The following is a 20,867-nucleotide window of genomic DNA, read 5'->3' as shown; positions in this document are numbered from 1 at the left end:
AATCAAACAGAAAATGTAAGTTCACAAAAAAAAGAGAAATCTGTGAAATATAAATCAGCTCATAAGAGATAGTGAAAGGGATCATCTCAAGTGCAAAAGATTCGTACAAAAATACTAAAAAGGAAGGTATGATAAGCGTAAGCTTTGAAATATGATTGTTTATCTAGTTAAACCTACAGAGATTGCTGGAAATGCAACAAGTTTAGATTTGTGTGGAGAATTATTTACAATAAATTAATCTTTAGAGAATGAAAATTTGGATCAAATAAAAACCTTGGAAACCTTTGAGTTTTGTCAAACAAGAGAGAGTGTCAGTCACTGACTATATTCAAGGCTGAGTTAGACACATTTTTGATTAACAAGAGGTTCCTTTGTTTGACAGTGTGTCTCCTTAGTTCTAGAACCGCCCAGAGAATCATCCTGTCAGCAGCTGTCTCAAGAACCTGGTAGATTTCAATAAAACCATAGAATCTCTACAGTATGGAAGGCGGCCATTCAGCCCATCAAGTCTGCACAGACCATCCAAAGAGCATCCCACGCAGACTCACTGCCTCCTACCCTAGACCTGCATTTTCCACAGCTAACCCACCCAGCCTGCATATCACTAGACACAACAGGGTAATTTAGCACAGCCAATCCACCTAACCTGCATATCTTTGGACTGTGTGGGGAAACCAGAGCACCCAGAAGAAACCCATGCAGACAAGAGGTGACTGTCTGTGGAGTTTGCACAGTTACCCAAGACTGAAATTGAACCCAGGTCCCTGCAATTGTGAGGTGGCAAAGCTAACCATCAAGCCACAATCCTGCCCCAAGTTGAGGATTATGGAAGATATGCAGGAAAGCGGAGTTAAAAATAATAAGATCAGCCACGATCGCACTGAATAGTGGAGCACGTTTTGGAGGCCAAATAGCCTACATCTGTTCCTGCTTCCTATCTTCTTACTTACTGGACATTTGCTTTCATTTTATGGATTATTACTTCTTTCATTGTCAGTCTTCTGTTCTCTCTTTCAAAGGCTCACTGTAATAATCTAAATATTGCTCCATAGCAATGGTGACTTGGCAGCGTTAATGCCAATGCTGCCATTTTCATGCAAACTTTGACGCATAGCTATTTTGCTCCATTCAGAAGAGATACATAATCAATTATTTCTAGTTTGAGAAGCCCCACTCCACAAGCATGGTGCAAGGTGAGCAGGCAGATTCCATGGACTATGACAACTCAAAACAGATTGGACCAACAATGTCATCATCATTCTGAATCAGATACTGATCATCCAGCTAACTACTCCACAAACAACTATTTGTAAAGTAGTCCGTCCTATACTTAATTCATCACATTCATGCCATTCCTAATTGCCATGGATAAACAATGAGAACTTTTCATTTTCGCCTGGTCATAGAAAAAGGTCAATTATATTTTCAGCACTTGGGTTTACCCAGTTGTGTCTATCACATTCTACCAGTTCCTGTCCCAACATTTTATGTTGCAACTAAGACTTAATAAGTGCTTTTGAAATGCATGTACTGTACTGCCAAAAAAATGCTGAGGGACCACAGTGCTGGAAGTGTAAACTCAAAACATGCATTCCCAACTAGTTTTCATTTAGTCTAGCCTTATTTTCTCCAAATAATAGCTTGAAGGAAAACATATATTCTGGGATTGGAAAGCTTAAATGGCGTGATCTACACTAATGCGCTGCTATATTATGCTAGGAAAAATCAATGTAATAAGGCTTTAGAGTGCAGGCACACACAGTTAGTTTTGATACCAATTACATTCTTGAGTTTGTCAAATTTATGCCAGTATACATTAGAATGGGTTGAAGTGTTTCCCTTTCCACCATACTGCGTATAATTAGTGTCATGGTATACATTATATCCAGTAGCAAAACTGCGATACGTTGACACAAATTGACTTAATGAAACAGAATTTTAAAAACTAGATCTTTGCAACACTTATTTCTGAAGCAAAGTTCTGAACTAACCAGAATTGAAATGGAATTTGCCTTCCCTTATCCAATGTCAAAATGAGGAAATGGAGACGAATTACAAAGGAATAACTTTAAGCTTGTAAACCCACAGAATTGAGTAAAATGTTGGTTTCATTCCCTATCCAACATAAATACTAATTGGTTTCTGCAAAGTGCAAAATGCATATTGGACCTAACAATTCCAATGGATGGGTTAGGTTTAAAATGTCCCCAGCTTAATCATCAATTGAAGTTAAGTGAGATAGTTTAACCTGGTAACAAGGCAGGATACAGGGGTGTTATTGTCTGTGCTTATTGAATTATACATGGCTTAAACATATTTAACTGTCCATGACCAGAAATAGCTGGAAACACCTGCTCTTTGGCATTTTGTACAATGTTTGACATTATGTTGTTGTTAATCAAGGGTGATCAAACAAAGTGAGTACAAGCCCTTTGGATCATATATTTAACGAGCAGAGAATTCTTTCATGGATTATACATTAAACTAATGGAGAATTTGCTCATGTTTTTAATTCCATCTAGTGATCAAAGTGTCTTGGAACTAAGCAAAAGACAGCTTCATTCAAAGATTTTACTCATTAATCAGCATTTCTGAAAGGATAGTGCAATTTTATTGCTAGTTCATGTGCTCTGAGTATTTATTTTTATATTATCCAATCTACAAATGCCAACTTAGATGGTGGAACTCAGTTCACTGAATTTCTCCAAATATCCCTTGTCGAGGCAGTCATCATTGCTTACAAGATGTTAGGTAATTCAGGGTCAGACTGCTTTCCTGGACAAGTCTCCTTTGAATTGATAGATAGGGCAGGAAATAGCCAAATTTTTCCACATTGAACTGGGTTGGGCTTTTAATCCAGTTTTTCATGTCTCCCTGGAGATCACATGACTTCCAGGATGGTAGGGATTGTGTGTACATGTTATTATATATGGCGTATTTTTGACTGAGCAAAGGATTTTTACGATATTCTTCAAATATTTATACCTCGCACAAAAGCACGGATAAAAGGAAATGTGGTTTGCTTATTAAAATCCTTCCATTCAAGGAACACAAGACATAATAATGGGAGAAAGAAAATTGGAAATCCTCTAATCTTCATCTCACAAAAAGTACTCTCAGAGAGCCAAAGAATACTGTATATTTTTCCAAAATAGTATAAAGCACCACAATCACCAAATACAGGAGGAAGAATCTGATAAAAGATGCACAGAATCCACGGCCTTTTGGACTGCTTAGTATCTACTGGGCAATTTAACCAGGAATTCCATATCCTGTTTTCATTTGCCATCCACACAAATCTACTAGATTTCACTCCTTTTGTCTTTCACCTCCATTGCCCCGAGCCGTCCCTTCCCTCAGCTCGTAAATGGAGTTGTCGCATGCCTGGTCCAAAGACCTGTGGTTCACAGAAAGGAAGGTATTTAAAAACAATGTCATTATTTCCCCTTATCCACAGTCTGGTATAGTTAGATACAAGAATACAGGAGCAGGTATGTCAAAGATTGAATTGTATGAGAAGACAAGGGTAGCTGATTATCCCAGGAAATTCCCTACAGATATCCATTAAAAAAAATTGCCCATGGAATTCTTGCCACCTTTGAGCGATCATGAGTTACACCAAAGCTCCAGAAACAAACCCTGAATCTTGCCAGTTTTAACAGCCCCAGGTGGGACTTATCATCTTAACATTACTAGCTCCAGGTGAATCTGCAGATATTTTAGGCTATTCCAGCCTTTAGCCTGGGATCCAGCTAGTGATGTGTCTGGTCCATCCACAGTAATGATCCTGTCCCTGCAATTTGGATTGGATTTACTTTGAGCAGTCATAACTTCTCTTCACCTTCCCACCTGTACGGTTAGGGATACAGCTAGGCATGGAGCCTATTGCTTCACATATTTAAGCTAAGTTCAAAAGTGGAAATGTTTTCAGGAGGAGAATGCTGCTACTTACTAAGGTGAGAATGCCCAGCAGATGATCTTATAATTGGGCAGACAATTGGTGGCTGATAGGCTTTCTGCCACAATTCACCAAGGCTCCACCGACAGGAACACCAAGCCAGGACCTCTACCTCTAGAAGAACAAGAGTCACAGAGACATAGCAACACAACTAACTACAAGCTCCCCTCCAACCCCACTCATCATCTGGCTTGCATCACCGTCGCTGTCCCTTCACCATTACCACGGTATAATCTGGAACTCCCTTTCTTACACCAAAAGGACAGTGGATAATTCAAGACGACTCATCTTATCTGGGGCAATGAGTGCTGGCTTAGCCTTGAACACCTATGATCCCTGTACCCAAGAAAACACATGCAGTGTGCTTTAATGACGACCGCCCAATAGCTCTGACATCAATAATTATGAAGTGCCTAGAGAGGCTCGTCATGGCCCACATCAACTCCAGTCTCTCAATCTGCCTCAATCCACTATTGTTTTCCTTCAGACAGAGCAGACCCACTGAGGAGGTCATATCCCTAGCCTTGCACTCATCCCTGGAACATCTGGACAAAGACACCTACATTAGACTCCTGCACGTTGACACCATTCAACGTTGACGCCATCAACACCATTATCCCCTCTAGATTGATCTCAAAGTGCAATGACCTTGGTCTCTGCTCTGCACTACGCAACTTGGTCCTTGGCTTTCTGATCCACAGGCTGCAATCAGTGAAGATAGGTTACTATACCTCCTCCACAATGACACTCAACACTGAACCACCCACCCCCCAACCCCGAGGATGGATCCTCCACCCCCTGTGCTCTCATGACTGTGTTGCCAAATTCCAAACAAATACCATCTACAAGTTCACCAATGACACCACCATAATGGGTTGAACATCTAACAACGAGTCAAAGTACAGAAGGGAGCTATAGGGCTTGGTGACATGGTGCAATGAAAATAATCTGTCTCTCAATGCCAGCAAATCTAAAGAACTGACCACTGAGTTCAGAAAGAAAGCAGGAGAACACGCCCACATCTACATCAACAGAACTAAGGTTGAGAGAGTGAAGAGCATCAAGTTCCTCAGTGATAATAACTGACAACTTGTCCTGGACTTTCCGCAGATGTGATAGTCAAGGCAGCACAATAGTGCTTCTTCTTCCTCAGGTGGCTCAAGAAATTTAGCATGTCCACAAGGTCCCTCACCGACTTCCAGAGATGCACCATTGAAAGCATACTGTCTGGGTGCATAATGGCCTAGTATGGCAACTGCTCTGACAGAAGGTTATAAGAAACCATAAGAAACTACAGAAAGTAGCGCACACAGCCCAGACCATCACGGAAGCCAACTTCCGTCATGAACTGTATTTACATGGCCTGCTGCTGCTGCAGTAAGGCTACCAACATTAAAGACCCATCACACCCTGGCAATGCTCTCCTACAACCTCTTCTGTAAGACAAAGTACAGAAGCCTGAACGCAATGCACAAGCAGGTTCAGGAACAGCGTCTTTCTGGCCGTTATCATACTGTTGAATGGACTCTAACCTCAAATAATGTAACCTGTATGCCTCTATGTTTTTTGTAATCTATACATCCTTTGCTTGCTGTGACCTGCCTGTACTTTTTGCTGTATTTCAGTGCACAATAAAATTACAATCAAATCAAAAACAAAATCACATAAACTAAAGAAAAGACCCCAGACAAGGAAGTCCCCAGCCACCCACACACACACCATTCTATCCCTGCATAAGGCTATCTTTTGAGATTCCTTGAGCAGTTCCTTAGCCGAACTAAGGTTGCCTGCCTCACTATTGCATTCCCTGCTTGTGTACTCTTGTACAAGGCTGGAAATCACATTGTTCAGCATTATAGATCTGCTAATGACTGATCACGGAGCCTTTATGTGCCCATGTTTACATTGCTCTGTTACCATGGCAGCCACTTAATCTGAGATGGTAATCACGTTTTCTCATTGCCATCCCAGCAGGGTGATGTGAGAGGCCACTTTCAAACGATACACATTTCTGGCAAGACGGCCATTCAAAAGCATCGCAGGTGAAAACTAACTTGTGTATCCCGAGAGACATGGATGTGGCTGATTTCATTTGAATCAGGAACTCTACGGCTTTGCACTCCCAGCACTATGGTGACATGTTGCAATGGTGACAGTTTCCACAGCAACACGAAGGGGTACAGGTAGTCCTCTAGTTACCCAACAGTTACGAAATAAAACGTTAGATAAACGTAAAGAATTTTCCCAGCTGTGATACTGGACCTTCACTAATACGACGCTACAGTCAAGAAACCACACCAAAGCCTCAAATTCCTCAAAAAAGTTAAAAGGAAAATGTTTCAAGTCGATAATGATCCTTAATTTTGAAGATGGACTGTAGAAAGCATCCTATGCGGATAGATCATGGCTTGCTATGGTAAAATGGGGCGGCATGGTGCTCATTGGTTAGCACAGCTACCTCACAGCGCTGGGGACCCGTGTTCGATTCCACCCTCAGCTGACTGTCTGTGTGCAGTTTGTACATTGTCCCTGTGCCTGCGTGGGTTTCCTCCAGGTGCTCTGGTTTCCTCCCACAGCCCAAAGATGTGCAGGCTAGGTGGATTGGCCACGCTAAATTGCCTGCAACATTGAGGGATGTGTAGATTAGGTGGGTTATAGCAGGGTGGGTCTGGGTGGGATACTTTGGAGGTGGTGTGGACTGGTTGGGCTGAAGGGCTTGTTTCCACACTATAGGGGTTCGATGATGATGATGATGATGATGATGATAAATTCCCAGCCCAAGACTGGAAGAAATTAGAGAGAGAGTGGTAAAGACATATACCAACCTTCCATCCCTGACACTGTTTACACTTCCTGCTGCCTTGGAAAAGCAGCCAACATAGTCAAGGATCCTTTCCACCCCAGTTATAATCTCTTTCACCTTCTTCCATTGGGCAGAAGATACGAAAATTTGAAAGCACATACCAACAGTTTTAAGAACAACTTCATCCCTGCTGTTATCAGACTTAAGAATAGATATTTCAATATGTTAGAGTTGATCTTTCTTTACATCTTCTCTGCAGCTATAACACTATATTTTGCATTTTGTTCTATTACCCTGATATACGTATGCAAGTATGATTTGTCTGGTTAGTACACAACACTTCTTTTTCTCCCCTCCACTCCATCTCACATGAACTTAATAAAATCAAATTATTGTCATCACTTCCCTCCCCAGCTCTTCATCTAGTAAATAATAATGCCTTCTTTTTTACAGTTATAAACAGATATGATCAAGAGATTGGAATTGTTTTGTTACAACAAAACACAAGTTCTGGAGACCTGATGGGATGCTGGAGTCAGAGATAACAGTGTGGAGCTGGAGGAACACAGCAGGCCAGGCAGCAGCAGAGTCCCAACCAAAAACGTCAGTTTTCCTGCTCCTCTAACGCTGCCTGGCCTGCTGTGTTCCTTCAACTCCACACTTATTTCTGGAGATCCTTTCTTTAGCTTTTCTCACAACAGTGATTTGAAGATCCATTTCCAGAGACTCCAGGCCAGTCCAAAAGGTTGGTTATTCTAGTTACTAATTAAAATGATACTAAGGGAACAGAGGTCTCCAGTATGCAACCAGAAATCTTCACCATGACCCTCTTATTTGTGCTGACCCATGCCCAGGAATAGTTTCAAGAATACCAAATGTAGTGATCAATTGTTCTTTGTTGGACCATGCGGTAAGTTAGCTAATTCATGTGTATTGTGCCGATCAGCTAAACCAGAGTGAGTCAGAAAAATAATGCAAAAGAAAAAGCTGGAAGCTTTAGCTGAAAAATGGGTAAACTTTTTTTTAGCATTGTGAATATAGTTCCTACAAAAGGAATTAGTGCCAACTCTGCATAGATCTATCGACGTAGAAATTTTATTTTGTATACCAAATTGTTTACTTCATTCTTCAGTTTGGGCTCCCAGTCCTTTCTGCAGTTTTGTTTACTTGTTTTGAGTCCACCACCAGGTTTCACTGAACAATCTCAATAGCACTGATCTGTCATAGTGTTCAATTGTATTGTGTTTTCTGAAAATCTATCAACATCCTACATCATCTCATGTTTGGCCAATGTTCACACCCGGATCTAGGTGGTAAGGGTAGGTGTACAATCAGGTTATTTGGTTTTGAATAACCACATCCTCCTACCTCCCCGTCCTCCCTCCCAAATCAGCGGCCAGAAGTGAGATGCAAGGCTATGCTCAATAGGTAGTAGTCAGCAGCAGGGGTGCAGGTTACATCTCTCCTCTATGGTTTGAAGGGGTCAGAAGTCAACTGCATTACTTTTCCATGCCCACTGCCTTCACAGTCGGCATCTCCAGACAAGACAATGACACCTAGCCCTGCCAAGTTTTCACCACCATGCCCCCAGACCTCTCCCTTACTGAGGACAAATGGTCAGTCCTCAATAAAGGACTCACCTTTGTCCCCCTCCACCCACACATTGACGAATACAACTCTCGTTTGGACATTAAGCAGTCTTTCCGCCGCCATCGCCTCCACGCTTATTTCTTTAACCGTGACTCTAACCATCCCTCTACTAATCCCTTTTCCTGCCTCCAATGCACCCCCTCCATCTGGACACCACGCCAAGACCTCCTACCCTCCCCCTTGAACTCTTCATCTCTAAATTGTCATCGAGACATCGATCGCTTCAACTTCTCCACCCCTCTCACCCATTCCAACCTTTCCCCCGCAGAACGTGCAGCCCTCCCCTCCAATCCCGACCTCACCATAAAACCCACAGACAAGGGAGGCGCAGTAGTAGTATGGCGCACTGACTTCTACATCGGCGAGACCAGACGCCAGCTCTGACACCTCATCCTATTGCCCCCTTGATCATAAATCCACTCCTGAGCACTAAACCATCATCTCCCAAACCATCCAAAACCTCATCACCTCAGGTGGCCTCCCACCCACAGCCTCCAACCTCATTGTTCCCCAACCCCGCACTGCCCTCTTTTATCTCCTTACCAAAATCCACAAACCTGACTGCCCTGGTCGACGCATTGTCTCCGCCTGTTCCTGCGCAAACAAACTTATCTCCATCTACCTGGACTCCATTTTCTCCCCCTTGGTTAAGGAACTCCCTACGTACGTCCATCACATTCTCCACCTCCTCCAGAACTTCCCATTCCCCAGTGCCCAACACCTCATTTTTCACTATGGACGTCCAGTCCCGAAACACCTGCTTTCCCCATGCAGATGGCCTAAAGGCCCTCCGCTTCTTCCTGTCCTGCAGGCCTGACCAGTCCCCCTCCACTGACATCCTCATCCGCACCCCCATCAACTTGAACTTCTCCTTTATTTCCTCCCACTTTCCACAGACAAAGGGGGTGGCCATGGGTACCTGCATGGGCCCAAGCTGTGTCTGCCCTTTTTTTTTAGGTTCCATGGAACAATCCCTCTTCCGTCCCAACACTGGCCCCAAACCCCATCTCTTTCTCCATTACATTGATGACTGTTTTGGGGCCACCTCACGCTCCCACAAGGAGCTTGAACAGTTCATCCACTTCACCAACACCTTCCACCCCAACCTTAAGTTTACCTGGACCATCTCTGACACCTGTTTCTCCTTCCTGGACCTCTGGCATCCACCTGGAAACTGATATCCATTTTAAGCCTACCGACTCCCACAGCTACTTAGAATATTCCTCCTCTCACCCACCTTCCTATAGAAAGCCATCTCCTACTCCCAATTCCTTTGCCTCTGCCACATCTGCTCCCAAGGTGAGGCATTCCACTCCCCAACATCTCAATGTCCTCTTCCCCCCCGCCCCCCAAGAATTGCAACTTCACAGTGATCAAAAATGCCCTCGACCGTGTCTCCCACATTTCCTGCAATTCATCCCTCACACCCATTATCCGCAATAGTAACCAAAACAGAATCCCCCTCGTCCTCACGTATCACCCCGTCAACCTCCGAATCCAACGCATCATCCTCCGACTTTCTGCCATCTGTAATCTGACCCCACTACCAAAGACATTTTTCCCTCCCCACCGTTATCTGCTTTCCGGAGGGACCACTCTCTGTGACTCGCATGTCCACTCCACACTCCCCTCCAGCCCCAGCATTTTTCCCTGCAACCGAAGCAAGTGCTATACCTGCCCCAATACCTTCCTCCCATGCCCCCATACCAGGCCCAAAGAAGACTTTCCACATCAAATAGATGTTCACCTGCACAACTGTTAATGTGATATACTGTATCCGCTGTTCCCGTTGTGGCCTCCTGTGCATCGGGGAAACCAAGCAGAGGCTTGGGGACCGCTTTGGGGAATCCCTGTGCTCAGTTTGCAACAACCAACCACACCTCCCAGTCGTGAACCATTACAACTCCCCACACCATCCCCCACACACCCCCACCCCCAACTCCTTGGACGACATGTCCATCCTGGGCCTCCTGCATTGCCACAACGATGCCACCCGAAATCTGCAGGAACAGCATCTCATATTTCACTTGGGAACCCTGCAGCCCAAGGGTATCAATGTGGACTTCACAAGCTTCAAAATCTCCCCTCCCTTGACCACACCCCAAAACCAGCACAGCTAGTCCCCGCCTCCCTAACCATTCCTCCCACTTCAAGCCCCACTCCCCCCACCCACTAACCTCATCCCGCACCCTCCACCCCCCACCGACCTGTCAGTCCTCCCTGGACCGACCTACCCCTCCCTAACTCCCCACCTACATTCACCTTCACTGGCTGTAACCCCACGTCTTTGGCCTTTCTGGTCTCCTCTCACCCCATCTTCTCCCTTATCCATCTTCTGTCCGCTTCTCCCTGTCTCCCTATTTATGTCTGAATCCCCTTCTCCTCCCCCATTTCTGAAGAAGGGTCCCGACCTGAAACGTCAAGCCTTCCTGTTCCTCTGATGCTGCTTGGGCTGCTGCGTTCATCCAGCTTCACACTGTGTTATCTCAGATTATGCAGCATCGGCAGTTCCTACTATCTCTGCATTACTTCTCAATCATTTTGTTGGAGATCAGCACAAACCAAGGACACCACTTCTCTAATACTGAGCAGTGAACATTAGGCTATGGGCCAACTGTTAGGAAATGGCATTAGAATAGATGGATGTTTGGTCACTGTGAATTTAAGGGTATTTTGTGCTGGATTCTTTTCGGCAGAAACTGGGGGACAGGTATCGAGCAGTCTGTGACATGATACTTTAAACTGAAGTGTTTGAATAAATTGTGTTTTGCTAAAATGCTGAGCAGTTTGGCCAATCAAATTGCATCTGGAACAAGGCACCTCACATTTACCTTTAAATAAGATAATGCTAGGGTCAAGGCCACCTTCTTAATGTTTTGAGGGGGTCTGCTCTGGTCCATAACAATCACCAACAGACACCATGTGCCCCAAGGTTAAACCTTCCTTGCTCATAAAGCTTCTACGTGACTTTATCACTACTCACATTAACGTCAAAACTTCATACTGTGATTAGTGCCCTTCTCTCAGAAAGGGTATTTTTGCTAGGGCAGAGCTCTGCAGGCATGAAAACAGAAAAACAAAAAGTGGATAAAACCCAGGATAACAAAGCGTGGAGCTGGATGAACACAACAGGCCAAGCAGCATCTTAGATAAAACCTGCTTCAGTATGCGTAGGTCATAAGATAGGCTTCCTGGAGTAATTTCAGAGCAACATCTGAATCTCAACAATCAAACTGCACTGCTTGTACTCCAATGCATTCTCAAGTTAGCCAAGTCCCTCATTTAGGTTGCTGCCCATCTCAGATCATTCAGTATAAGATTTGGAACTTTGTGGGATCGTACAGGACATTGATGAGGTCGCTTTTGGAGTACAGTATATTTCTGGCTGCTCTGCTACAGGACGGAAATTATTAAGCCAGAGCAGGTTCAGAAAAGATTTACCAGAATGGTGCCAGACTGGAGGGTTTGGAGTTATGAGGTGAGGCTGCATAGGTTGGGGTATCCTGCCCTCCACCCCCCACCCCACCCTGCGCATAGGAAGTTGAGGGGTGATCTTGTAAAGGTTTATAAAATCATGAGGGGCACAGATAAGGTGAATAGCAAAGGTATTTTCTTCAGGGTGTGGATGTCCAAAACTAGAGAGCATATTTTTAAGGTGACAGGAGGAACATTTAATGAAGGATCTGAACAGCAACGTTTTCACACAGAGGGTATTTCACATGTGGAATGAACTGCAAAAGGAAGTGGCAGACATGGACATAATTATAACATTTAACAGACATCAAACAGGTGCGTGAATAGGAAACGTTGAGGGGGATATGGGCCAAATGTGACTACTTTAATTTGGAAAGCTTGATAAGCAAGGACAAGTGGACCAAAGGATGTTTCCACATGCCCCTCCACCCCCACCCAACCGATGCCATGAAATTAAATACAAAAGAAAACATTCAAAACGTGTGATACGATAGCACAACAATATGCTGAACTGTTGGAGCTTGGCTTTCAGCATTTCTAAATTAAAATTCACTAAGAATAAAATAATGTTAATATATAGGTGTGCAGAAATGGATCCAGATAACAGAACAACAGGGGTTTAAGAATCTTGCACACAATCAACATTCTAATAAACCGTGCAAATTTCTCTCTCAGTGGGCAATTTTGTGCTTTAATGATATCACAACAATGGGATTCTGACTTCTCATTAATGTGTTCTCATTAAGGCGACTCGAGATCCACAGCAGTGTGGTTGACTCTGAACTGCCCTCTGGGCAATTAGGGATGGGCAATAAATGCTGCCTGGCCAGTGTCATCCTCATCCTGGGAATGGATTTAAAAAAAAGTCACTTGTCAACTCTGGAGAGGAAACTTCATTTCGGGAGGTTGAAGTCAGAGAGTAGATTTGTAGCTCAGGTTTTGGATGTTGTGGTTGGCTGGCTTGCTGAGCTGGTGCGTTGTTTTTCTGCAGATGTTTCATTACCCTGCTGGGTAACATGCCTCCCGAAAGTACACATACCGGAAGTACCCCTTAGACCAATAGTCTCCCTGCCGAGCACATAGATTAGCCAAGGAACTGCAAAAGAGACTCAGGCACCTCGGCAACAAGTACGCCACATATTCCACTCAGCCCAAGAGTTCCTCAATTCCATCAAAGGCAGAAGGACAGATGACAACAAGACATTGGTATCATTTGACATTACTGCCCTACCCACATCGGCAGACTAGCAATAGCAAGGGAAACAATGGCAGCACTACTAAAACATGAACAATGCCCGAGTGACACCATCTCCACAGAGAACATGCTGAAGCTACTGGACCTGTGCCTCACCACACACTTCACCTTTAACAGCCAAATACATGAACAGATCAACGGGACACCCATGGGATCACCTATCTCCAGACTAATAGCCGAAGCGGTGATGCAGAGATTTGAAAGTATGGGCCTTCCACTACTCCAACCAAAACTAAGGTCACGCTACGTGGACAGCACCTTTGTCATTCTTAAATGACCTAAACTAGAGGAGACACATGAACTAATAAACAACATCCTCACCAGAATCAGATTCACCAAAAAGAGGAGGAGAACACTCAGCTCCCATGCCTGGACATCATGGTAGAGCGCAGGACAAATGGGGAATTCCTAACAAAGGTACACAGGAAAGCCACACTCAGCAAGCACTGAATTTCAACAGCAACCACCCCAACAGGCACAAACGAAGTTGCGTGAGAACATTATTTAAACAGGCAACAACACACTACAGCGGACCAGAGGTTTGCCAAGAAGAGGAGCACCTTTTCCAGGTTTTCAAAGACAATGAATACCCAAAAAACTGGGACAGAAGATGCCTGTTACATGAATATCAGGAAGATACTATACGCCCCGAAACACACATTACATTACACTACCTTACATCAGGAATACATCGGAACTGACCACCAGACTCCTGTGACCATTGGGCAGAGTAGCGCACAAACCCACATCAACCCCACGACAACTGCTCACCCAAACCAAAGATCCAACAATCACTACAGACAGGACGAATGTCATACCCAAGATTCCCTGAAAAGACTGTGCCAAACATTACATCAGATAAACAGGAAGGAAATTAACAACAAGGGTACATGAACATCAAAAAGTCACGACCAATGCTCACTCATCTCCATCCACATGGATAAGGAGAACCATCAATTCAACTGGGACAAACAAAGCAGAGACAAGCACGGGAATTCCTAGAAGCCTGATACTCCATGAAGAAAGCCATCAGCAAACACAGATCTTGGCCCTGTAAACACTCCACTGCGAAGGAAAACCGGAAGTGAGGTAATCCAGCTCAACTGACTCAAGTTCAAATAACTGGCACTTCATTGGAGGCTGCACTGATGATGTTACCCAGTTGGGTAATGAATTGTCTGCAGAAAAACATTGAACGAGCTCGGCAAGACAACCAACCACAATAAAGGCAGTTAGTTATGGCTATCTCACTCCCAGGGATTTGCTGCAGGAGTTCCTTATGGTGACCCATTGAAATAAAATGAGGCATTTAAGGGTTCTGTGTCATTGATATGGATTAAAAAAATCTCATCAAAAAATCTCATAATATAGCAGGTATTCATGAAAACTGTCAAAAGATTATTTTTGCTTGACAATCTGAAATTAGAGATTATTTTCAAGTTGAGGTTTCAAAAGTCCTTCCAACATGGAAGTCACAGCAGGCAACAGTCTGATTCTTAGGTAGGTTCAAAGCCTATTGAACTGTGCCATCTGAGTAATCATAACAGGAGATATTTAAAATTCAATTTATCCTTGAGCCATACAATTAAAAAAGGTTCCTGTAACACAGTGGTACATCTCCCATTTTTTGAGCAGGTGGAACTTGAACCCAGGCTTCCTAGCTTAGAGGTATGCAATAACAAGATGATCAGGAAGATATAAAATGAACAATACGATGGAAAGGTGAAAGAATTGAAAGCTTCTGAGAAAACAGAACACAAAAGAATCTCAAAAGTAATTAATATTTTTGTCCAATGGGTCAACGGCTGATTTGAAATCGACATGGAAGACAATTTGCTTCGATTGTGATGAGGGAATGCAAAAAAGCCCATTTACGTAGAACTCCCCAAGAAGGGCTCAAACACTGGGATCCACTTCTTTTCATCATTTATATAAAGGATTTGAATGTTAACATAGGAGGTATGGTTAGCAAGTTTGCAGATTACACCAAAATTGGAGGGGTAGTGGACAGCGAAGAAAGTTACCTCAGAGTACAATTGGGGATCTTAATCAGATGGGCCAATGGGCCAATGGGCCAACGGGTGGCTGATGGAGTTTAAGTTAGATAAATGTGAGGTGCTTCATTTTGGAAGAGGCAAAGGAAATCAGGGCAGGAGTTATACACTTACTGGTAAGGTCCTGAGGAGTGCTGTTGAACAAAGATGCCTTGGATTACAGCTTCAAAATTCCTTGAAAGTGGAGTTGCAAACTGATAGGGTAGTGAAGGTGGTGCTTGATACACTCGCCTTTATTGGCCAGTGCATCGCAGATTTGGGAGGTCATGTTACAGCTGTACAAGACATTGGTTAGGCCGCTTCTGGAATACGGTGTACAATTCTGGTCTCTCTGTTACAGATGGGTTCAGAAAAGATTTACAAGTATCTCGCCAGAGTTGGAGAGTATGAGCTATAGGGAGAGGCTGAACAGGCAGGGGCTATTTTCCCTGGAGCATCAGAGGCTGAGGAGTGATCTTATAGAAGTTTATAGAATCATGAGGGGCATGGATAGCGTAAGTAGACAAGGTCTTTTCCCTGGTGTGGAAGAATCCAAAACTAGAGGGGCATAGATTGAAGGGAGAGGGGAAATATTCAAAAAGGGACCTAAGGGGAAACCTTTTCAAGCAGAGGGTGGTGCTTGTATAGAATGAGCTGCCAGAGCAAGTGGAGGAGGCTGGTACAATCACAATATTTAAAAGGCATCTGGATAGGAAGGGTTTAGAAGGATACATGCCAAATGCTGGCAAATGGAACTAATTTCATTTAGGACATCTGGTCGACGTGGATGAGTTGGACCAAAGGGTCTGTTTTCATGCTGTATATCTCTATGACTCTTTGGCCTCTGAGGCAGGGTTTTTAGCCAAATTAATAGGCTTTCAGAAATCATCTGGGTTTTGCGGAAAATGTCCAGGCCATTTACAAGTGCTGGAACTACAGAATCAGGAAGAAACCTTTTCTCTCCCAAATCTTATTGATTTCCTGTGTCCACCTATACAGGCAAACCTCCAACTATTAGACTTAGAAAAGGCATCACAGTTTAAGTTTTCCAACATTCTGTTTTTCAGGAAAAGAAAGTCTTCATGCAGGCAGCAGGCAGCAGGCAACAGGCATATGCAATGGTTGAAGAGATTGTTCTTGTGTCTAGATAAGTATCTTTTTGTCTTACGTTGATTTAAAATTTGCGCACATAAGAAAATTATCAATTTCTTTCCTTGTTGACAACAGTTATAAATAAACTAACTTTTCTTCATTTAAAGCACAAAGATGGTTCTTTTGAAATTGAAACATTTAAAATGGGACTAAAATGACCTTTACAAATTCATAGCTCATGCCCAGTCTAAGGACACAACTGTTGTGGTCCTAATGTTCATAACATCTCCTTTGTCAAAACATTGTTCACAAATACCTATCTATTCAGTTAGATTCTAAAATGATATTGTTGAGTTGGCAACAGCCTGCAACACCACCTACAAATTTATTGGCATTGTGTAATCTACCACGAGGCATCTGAAGTTGTAATTCCAAACCAACTGAACCACATGAAAGAATTTAAAAAAAATTTGTTTATTTCTTTGGAGACAAATGACAAATTAGGCTTCCATCCCAGACTTGTTTCTTGGTTTGCAGAGGAACTGCAAGGATATTACAACATTGCAATGCCACGGCTGTCTTAGTGTTCATTGTCTTCCCAGCCACTAAATGCACACTACAATAATGTAAACATGGCTACTCAGAGGCTGAGAAAGAACTAAAATCAGGCTGTCATTGGGTGAAACGGTAACATTGCTTTGCTTTTGACCTCAAAAGAAGTGGTTGATGCTGGAGTAAAAAAAAAACTGAAGTCCGGTTTTAGAACAGTGGTAGTTTTCACAAAGAGAAGTGGGTTGAATGATTATCATAACTTCAGTTATGGTCTGCCATTTGCCATTGTCGCTTGGGACATCTTAAGCTTTGGGAATTTATTTGACACAAAGCAGATTTCGTAAAGGTGCTTGAATTTACAATATAATTGATTGGAACTGGAATAAAAATCACATGAGAGCAGTTACAGTGGTGAGCATGGGGGAGAAGCTCGGAAATCATGCAACAGGCTGGACGTGATTGCCTCTACCAGTAGTTTCACCGTCAAAGATTCAGGCACCATCTTTAAAAGGGCATGGGGCAGAGTGGCATTTCCTGCAAGCCAACAACATCAATCTGTCAATCAGATTGGACACTATGACTAGATGCTCCATTTGGATCTTCCGTCTGTATCCTCATCCCGCATTCCTTGAACAAATCAGAGTTGCCAAAAACCTGGCCTATAGTTCAACAATGCCTCGCTCTGGGTTCTCTTCCAGATCGTCTGTGAAAGGTGGGTGATCCCATTTCCCAGGTGTAATGGGGGAGGATCTACCCATGGGCCAAAGTTAAACATGGATTAGTGCCTGCGGAGACCATTGCCAAGCCTGGATGCAGTACCAAACGATTAATGGGTTTCTGCACTCCAGCAGGATGGGGAAACTACGTAGTTGCTGCAAAGGGGAACTCTTAAGGTCATCATGCTGTGGCATTCTGCTAATATAAAAGAGGTGTTAGACAGGATTATAAATTGTAGGTCTCACCATAAGATGCAACCTGTGGTTTGAACACACCTTTACGTCATTCATATTGTACCAGGCTCAGGACAGCATGCATGTCAAACACTTACAGCATAGATGTGTATTCTCAAAGCAACACTTTGGGGTGAAAATCATTGTCTACAAAAGAAAATTATTTACAATTAGTGGAAAAACAAAGACAGTTGTTTTTTTCCAGTTTACAGAATCTTGATGCTTGTGGAGGAATGGCCTGGGCACTTGTGGGTGAGGACAGAGAGCCTGTGCTGCAGAGACCAGAGTTTCAAGCACCCAACCTGCAGTTTGGTGTTAGCAAAATGGATATACAGGAGTAATGCCAAGATATTGAGAAAACAGATAATAAACATTCTCCACTCAAGATCCTCACACAAAGCCGCAGAGTAAAAAGGAGACAGCCTTTTCTCAGCTTGATCACCACCTCATCTTGCTATCAAACCTCCAAGAACGTAATAGTTCTGTTGTTTGCCCACTTCTGAACTATCAGATTCCCCTGCTTGTTTTGCCACTGGAAACAGCAGAAGATTCTGTCTAAATTCATTGATTGAGGTTATGTAGTGTGAAAGCATCACACCACAAAACATATTGTTACTGTATAGACTATGCCACCAGGCCCAAAATAGAGTTTAAAAATTCATCTTCACTCAATGCTGGCACTTTTGCCTCCATGGTAAAGGCTACAGTTTTAAGTACCACTCCAGGCTTTCAGCACATGATTCCGAGAATGATAATTCAGTGCCATCATGAAACAGTATTGAATTCAGTTTTGCAGAAGCGTTAAAACAGAGCCCAGAGTTCAATTGGCCCATTGAAACGGGCACAAGGGAGCTCACAGCACAAAGTGGAAGTTCTCACCATTGAAACAGACTCAATCCTGAGTGTTTGAGAGCTCATTGGAAGGAAGTCAAAGAAATATCAAATGTGGAGAATACGAAGAAAACTGAAGAGAGGGGATAAGTCAATTGTCATGTGGGATGTACAGATGAGCCACCTTATCCTCTTGAGGAATGAAAAAGTTGAGCAGGGAATGCATTTTTCTGATCCATTCTAGTGTTGAAAGGTTCTGGTTCAATTGATTATCTTAGTATGAAGTTCAAATTCACATTATACACACACAGATTCCCAATGATACACAAGGTGCTTAAAATGGTAAGGAAATAAGGCAGCTATTAAAATAAAGTTTACACTTGTGCAAAGCAGCAACATGAAGACAATGACAGACCACTAAGCACATCACAGAGCAGTTCAAGTTTTGACAACACTACAGGGTTTAATTCAACATCCTTAAGATTCGCACTACCATTTACCTCTACAACAGCTTCTACGGCAATAAGCTGCAAGCACCAGTAGATGTGATAAGGGAGAAGAGAGAGAATTTGACTTGAAACTCTGATGTATTCTAAATCACACAAAACTAGGGACTGGAGCACAAGTCAGTCTTTGTTTCTCTATCGAACAGGCAAATCTAGAGCAACATTTCAACAGTGAAAGACACAGGGCTTACGGAAGAGACAAGCTGACACATTCCCAGGCTGAAGTATAGGTATGTACTGCTTACAATAGAACACGCTAGTCGTAGACTCTAAGCTTGCAGGCGAATTTACTCTCAGCAGGATAGGCAACTGCAATCTTGTACAAAATGAAAGTAACATTAAATGCTAAACAATTAAACAAACCTTTTTGTGAAGACAAAATGTATTTTGCTCAATTGCAAAATGCATGTAAAATGAGCTAGTTTGTTCACAGATCTCATGGCGGGGGGGCTCTCTTGAATCACACAAAAAAGAGGTAATATGACAAAAATGCCAGAGAGCTCATACACATCTCCACTGACTGCATTAAGTCCTGTTCAGCCATCACTCCTGTGCTCGTTGATCTACATTGTTGTCTAGTTCAAAAACACTTCACCTTTCAAAATTTGTTTTCTTTTCAAATCTTTTCGTGGCCTCACCCCTCCCCATCTTCATAACATGTCTACCCTCACTGATTCTAGGACCTCTTATACACCTTCAGTCTTGTCCCCTCAGCATTACAGCCTCCACCACTGCTGGCCATACCTCCTGCTGCCTAGACCCTTGCCTCTGGAATCTCCTCCCTAACCATCTTGCCATTCTTCCTTTTTGAAATGGTTCTTAAAGCCCTCCTCACTCACCATTGTGTTGATCAACTGTCAAATTATCTCCATTATGGCTCAGTGTTAAATTTTGCTTTAGAACATCACTGTGTAATAAACTGCATTTTTAAAACCACCTTAAAGGTGGCATATAAATCCAAATTAATACCATTGCAGTAACCAATGCATATAACCTGTTATGATGGCCGCGATTATGATCAACGTTTTAAGTAGATATTAGGTAGGAAAACATGCTCATCAGCCCTTAGGGAATGCAAACTCTGCTTTCAGGAGTGACCAACTGTGCTGAACCAAGATGATGATAGGTCTGTAAATGAATAACACAGAATCACATCAATTTACAAAAGGGGTTACTTATTACATGAGAAGTTGAGGCAGCTGGAGATAGGAAGCTGGTACATTGGGTGAAATAGCAAGTAAATGCACAAAAGATGTTTCACTAAAGATCTAGAATCTCCAAAAAAGACTAATACCCTGGGAAAATTTCTCTCAAAATCAGGTGCATCTCCATGGGTGCTGTAAGAGTGTGACACAATTGATTTGGAATTCTAACCAAGGATAGAAATAAAAGGAATTAAGATTGGCCTGGTGATGAAGAGGACAAGACTGTAGCAGAGAAGGTGCAATAAAATAGACAACATACAGAACAAGGAGTCTAGAGTTTCAGAGGTAGGTAATTGATACCCACACTTGTTATCCCCTGTATGGTTGGTCAGTGGTAATACAGGGTTGAAAACTATGATATCAGAATGCACAGCAATAGAAAAAAAAGAAGAGTGGTCTTCCTTCTGTGGAATGGAAGATAAATAATGAACCATGGGTACAGAGTCAGAATGGGATCTAAAGCACTGGTAAAAGGCCCTTTGGCCCATCAAGTCTGTGTTGGTCAAAATAAAGCACCAAACTTTCTATTCTACCTACAACACATCTATTTCTTTATGT

At 43.0% G+C, this 20,867-nt stretch overlaps 1 protein-coding gene across 3 annotated transcripts in view; it reads right to left on the bottom strand.

Moving 5' to 3' along the window:
- gas7b (growth arrest-specific 7b) overlaps nucleotides 1-20,867 on the bottom strand; it is a 411,941-nt gene that overhangs the window by 134,523 nt on the left and 256,551 nt on the right. The window lies entirely within an intron of this gene.

The sequence above is a fragment of the Stegostoma tigrinum genome, chromosome 22 (assembly GCF_030684315.1).
Source record: "Stegostoma tigrinum isolate sSteTig4 chromosome 22, sSteTig4.hap1, whole genome shotgun sequence".
Taxonomy (NCBI): Eukaryota; Metazoa; Chordata; class Chondrichthyes; order Orectolobiformes; family Stegostomatidae; genus Stegostoma; species Stegostoma tigrinum.
The sequence above is the reverse complement of the archived record's forward strand: the minus strand, read 5'-3'. Positions and strand labels throughout refer to the sequence as shown.